This window comes from Macaca nemestrina, chromosome 9 (assembly GCF_043159975.1).
Source record: "Macaca nemestrina isolate mMacNem1 chromosome 9, mMacNem.hap1, whole genome shotgun sequence".
NCBI lineage: Eukaryota > Metazoa > Chordata > Mammalia > Primates > Cercopithecidae > Macaca > Macaca nemestrina.
This window is the reverse complement of record NC_092133.1, coordinates 136,367,510-136,373,073: the sequence shown is the minus strand read 5'-3', so window position 1 is coordinate 136,373,073 and position 5,564 is coordinate 136,367,510. Positions and strand designations below refer to the sequence as shown.

Sequence of the window (5,564 nt, the reverse complement as noted above, 5' to 3'; positions counted from 1 at the left end):
AAAGAATGAAATAATTTAATCTTTCATCCAGAGATAGTTACTAGTAATATCTTGGTATACGTTCTTCCAATAAGTTTTTCTATTCATATTTACACATCTTTAAAGGTTATCTAAAATATACCATCTGTAACATTTTTTCACTACTGAAAAAATTTTCATGTTAGTATTTCTTACCACATTTTTTTATTTTTGTAATTTTTTATTTTAATTTTGTGGGGACATACTAGGTGTATATATTTATGGAGTGCACGAGATGTTTTGATCCAGGCATGCAACGTGTAATAATCACATCGTGGAGAATAGGGTCTCCATCTCCTCAAGCATTTATCCATTTCGTTACAAACAATCCAGTTATATCTTTTTAATTATTTTAAAATGTAAAATTAAGTCATTATTAACACTAGCCACTCTGAAGCCTTGAGTTTTTCAGGCTTTGGAGGAGATGAAGCCAGAGAAAGAGATGCCACGTTTTCCACCATGGAAACACGCTTGTGAGTCCTTCGCGATGGGCAAAGCCCGTATTTGAGTAGCAGCTGCTCGTCCCCTTGCCCTTTGCCCGGGTCCCCTGATGACGTTTGTCTTGGATGCCACGGTGGGATGCCACTGTACTGTCGGGAGTGAAATTAGCCTCCTGGATGGTGGCGTGTGGGATGATTCCTTACTGGGGAGTGTGCAGAGTATGGAAAGTGACCGAGGAAATCCAGCCTGGGGAATTCAGCCTCCATGTCGTAGAAGGAGACGCTGGTGTGCAATTTCTGTGAGCTCAGAGCTTCCACTTAATTTCTCACAGTGTGGGCCTTCATAGAAGGTTCTTTGTTGGATCACTGCAGCTCCTGTGCTCAGATAACAATGGGAGCTTCAGGAGCTAAAATGACCAATGTGCTGTGCTGGTCAGGGTTCACTTGCAGAGAGCAGAGTCTGCCCTGGCTAGTTACACAGAGGAGGATTGATTACCGGCTGTTCAATGAGTCCGAGCATCACGGGGGGCACTGAAGAAATTGAAGACACTCTAGGCTGCCTCCCAAAGCCACACAGCAGAAAGGAGCCACCAAGAAGCTGAGATTCTGTTGTCACCAGAGAGCCGCCTGCCTGCAGGCCAGCCCTGCAAGTGACTTGCTGCCGCGTGCACACCCGCTCAGTGCTGCCCTTCATCCCACCTCCCCTCCCCAGGTCAGTTCAGAACTCGAGTCCCAGGCAATCGCTCCTGATGGTGGAATGGCAATTCCATTTTAAGTGGCCTGAATTAGGTATTAGGTGCCTTGTATTCCAGTTATCCAGAGAAACAACATGTGCACGTGTGTGTGTGTTCACGTGTGTGTGTGCGCATGTGTGTGTGGAGAGAGAGAGAGATTTATTACAAAGAAGCTGCTCACACAGTGATGGAGGCTTCACAAGTCTAAAATCCACAGGGGTGGGTCTGCAGGTTGGAGACCCAGGAGAGCTAATGGTGGAGCTCCAGTTCAAATGCTGTCTGCTGACAGAATTCTTTCTTGCTTGGAAGATGTCAGTCTTTTGTTCTATTCAGGCCTGCAACTGATAAGATGAGGCCCTCCCACTTCACGGAGGACAGTCTGCTTTACTCAAAGCCCACTGGTTGAAATGTTCATCTCATCCCAAAACACCCTCATGGAAAAATCCAGAATAGTGTTTGACTAAACGTGTGCACCGTGGCCCAGCCAAGTTGATACATAAAGTTCACCATCACGTGTGTGCCCTGTTGCACGGGACTCTAACAAATGCCTCCCCTCCCCACCCTCTATAGCACAGGAAGGCGCCTCAGAGAGAGGCTGGACCAGACACCATGTGAGCCAGTCTGCAGACTCTGCCAGATGCCTACGGAGACTTCCTTGTGAAATCAGAATAGCTCTTCTCAGTTTATTTACGGAATCTTTTGGAAGATCAAAGATAAAGCATCGCTGTTGGTTTTGGTTTCCCCTATTACGACAGAGTCTGAATGAAGGGTGAACAATTCTATTTAGGTTCTAGCCTAGATGTGGGGGAAAAAAATCTCTATGCTAAGCATGACCATTGAGGGTTACAAAAACAAAAGTAGGGTCGCAAGCTACCAAAGGAAAACTAGAGAAAAGATTCTCCTGGCCATGCCCACAGCTATTCCCAGAAGCTTCCTGAAACTGGTGATTTTATGTTCCTACCTTTCCTCCTAAGGCTCCTGATATATGTCCATTTCCCTGAATTAATATAAAGTGACCAACTTCCAAGGTTTTCAGTTTCTCTCAAAATTTCAGCCAAATGCCTCAGAGGAAGGGCCTGAAGTCCTCCCACTAGAATTTAGCAGATCAACTCTGGAAGCTGCTATCTTGACCATTGAATAGTTTCAGGCTCCTTAGGTGGTAATTAAAATACATAATAATCATTTTAACATTTGTAGGGTGCTCTATATTTGGAAATATTTTCATATCTGTTGTGTTCTTTGGTCTTCACAAAATATCTTGAAGTTATGTTTTTCCCCAGACAGAGAAAACAGAAGCTCAAGTACTTTTTTGTATTAGAGATAGCATCTCACTGTGTCACCCTGGCTGGAGTACAGTGGTATGATCACAGCTCACTGCAGCCTCAACCTCCCAGGCTCAAGAGATCCTCCCATCTCAGCTTCCTGAGTATCTGGGACTACAGGAGCACACCACCACATCCAGCTTATGTTTGTATTTTTAGTAGAGATGGGATTTGCCATGTTGCTCAGGCTGGTCTCGAACTCCTGACTCTATGACCCAGGCTGGAGTGCAGTGGCCTGATAACAGCTCACTGTAGCCTCAACCTCCCAGGCTCAATTGATCCTCCTGCCTCAGCCTCCCGAGTAGCTGGGACTATAGACGCAAAACACCACACCCAGCTAATTTTTAAATTTTTTTGTAGAGACGGAGTCTCACTATGTTGCCCAGGCTGATCTAGAACTCCTGGGCTCAAGCTACTTACCTGCCTCTGCCTCCCAAAGTGCTGAGATTATAGGTGTGCACCACTGTGCCTGGACTCAGGTACATTAAGTGACCTTCTCTATGTAGCCCGGTGGTTAGTACCAGAGTCAGAAGCCTACTTCCCTCACTCAACTCCAGTCTGATTTCCTTGTCCTGCAGCTCCCATGCCCAAAGTTTTGTCCTAGCATCGGTTGCTTAACTCTGGGCTGTGAGATTATCAATAAGACACCAGCCCGTAGGTGATTCTCAGCCTCGGTTCACGGCACCCCCTTTGAGGTAGCTCAGATGGGTTGTGCAGTTTGTCAAAAGTTCATTTTAACTTGCTGTCATTGAAAATATATTTGGGGTCTATTAGTGCGTCTGTTTTAATATTTTCCTCACCGTCCCACAAGGGGGCAACAAGAGTTCTTAGAGTGGCCAAAAACTCTAGGAACAGCCGTTTCTGGATTGTTTGTTAGACATTCTTTATTTATAACCAGACCACAAAACTTAGCATAAGTTCAAGAAAATTTGCTGTAGCTCACTTTGTAAAAATTCTATGTTAACTGGCCGGGCACTGTGGCTAATGCCTGTAATCCCAGCACTTTGGGAGGCCGAGGTGTGCAGATCACCTGAGGTCAGGAGTTCGAGACCAGCCTGGCCAACATGGTGAAACCCCATCTCTACTAAAAATACAAAAATTAGCCGGGTGTGGTGGCGGGTGCCTGTAATCCCAGCTATATGGGATTCTGAGGCAGAAGAATCACTTGAACCTACGAGGTGGAGGTTGCAGTGAGCCGAGATTACACCACTGCACTCCAGCCTGGGCGACAGAGAGAAACTCTGTCAAAAAAAAAAAAACACAAAACTGTGTTAACTTACTAGTTTGAACAGTTTCCTTATTAGATGTCTATGCTAAATGGAAGCTTTATTCTCTCATCCTCTTTTTCTTGTCTCTGTCCTGTTTGAGTTTGTGCTGGTATTTTCTGCTATTTTAAAATAATTCAGTCCTTTAAATGTCTATCAGCTTCTCCCAGCCTCCTAACATGCCTCACACATAGGCCTCGTGGTTTCCCAGGTTGAACGACCCTAAGATCATAATGCTGTTGATTTAATGTTGTAAGCTCCTCAGAGGAAGGGACCACGCCATGCATTTCTTTGCATTTTACACAAGGGCTGTCAAATGGGGCCATCCAAGGGCCTGCATGATAGAGCAGCTGTCCTTGAAACGAAGTAGTCACTCGAGCCCTTGTTGAATGTGCACAAGAATGAAAGTGAATCAATAAGTGAGCCAATGATGCTCTAACAGGTGAGATGGAACAGAAGGATCATGAGCTCTTGAGCCTAGGCCCATTTCTGCCAAAGGATTTCTCATCCTTGAAAGCAATGCCCATCCCTCCAAGCCTTACCTTTCCCTTTGAGAATGATCACACATCTTGTTCCTTTCTCAATACCTCACTCAAATTCCTTGGATATCCTGGCACAGCCGATAGTTAGTAGCCTGCGGTGTGAATCGCCTCTGGAACTTTAGAAACTGTTGACGCCTGGAGAATCTGATTCAGCGGGTCTGGAGCAAGGCAGTGGATCTGTGGGTTCCAGGATGAACCTGATGCCCAAAAAACAACAAGAGCCGCGGTCCAAGGTAGAGGACCAAAGAGTTCACTCTGTTGCAATTTTCGAGGGCTTGACAATAGTTTTATTTTTGTTTCTCTTTGTGAGAAACTTTGTGCTAAGACAGAAAAATGAGTCTGTGTTTAATATCATCCCTACGAAGGGAGCACCTCCACCATAACTACCCTGAGGAGATCTTTCAGAGAGTTTTTCCAACTCTATCATCTAGCTGGGGCTCGGCTAAATCGTGATGGCGTCCCTGAAATACACTGATGCCTACTTACCCTGCGTCACCCTGGTTTTACTGGATATTAAAGTGGACTTCTAGAAAGTTACAAAAGACCTGAAGAATCCTAGTGATTCCTCTTTGATTCAATGCAACAGTCACTCACATCCGCTGAGCTCCTCATGGAAGCCAGGCCTGGTGTTTTCACATGGTATGTTCTCATTCAAGCTTCACAGCAATCCAATGGAGTGAGGTTGTCTTATCCCCATCTTAAAGATGAAGGAAGCCAGGCTCTCCCAGGCTACATAATTTGGCCAGGGCTAAGGCACCAGGGCTCAGGGCCACCTGGGGCTCTAACTCCAAAGTCCTTAACCATGGTACCATCCTATTTCCTATTTGTAGCTCCATTTGAAAAATATTAATTCAAGCTTTCTTGAACTTTCCTTTGGAATTTGTTGCCTTTTTTGGTAGTTGTTAAATCAAGAGGGTCAAATAGCCAAACAAGAAGAAAATTTATAGAGCTCTAGGGAGTGGATAACAGGAAACTTTACAGGCCCAGCAGTGAATTCCATGCTGGGAAACCTTGGATGGAAGGGGATTCTGGCACCTCCTGTTATTTTAGGTGGGGACTGAGTATGAGTCAATTTCCAGCTGCCCACACAGACCTTATCAATCAGGATGGCTCCATGACACTTGCCAACACCATGCTGACATTTGACCTTGCTGCTGTTTTATGCTCACCTTACTTAAATGACAAGGGATAATGAATGTTTGCAACTGGTCAGGCATCAGCACCACAGAACGTGGAAGATCAC

At 45.2% G+C, this 5,564-nt stretch overlaps 1 long non-coding RNA gene across 1 annotated transcript; it reads left to right on the top strand.

The window, feature by feature from the left end:
* Positions 1-456: 456 nt before the first annotated feature.
* On the top strand, positions 457-5,261 carry LOC139356128 (uncharacterized). Its single transcript, XR_011607525.1, has 3 exons — positions 457-1,170; positions 1,763-1,961; positions 3,991-5,261. It is a non-coding gene; the product is annotated as an uncharacterized lncRNA (long non-coding RNA).
* Positions 5,262-5,564: the final 303 nt, after the last annotated feature.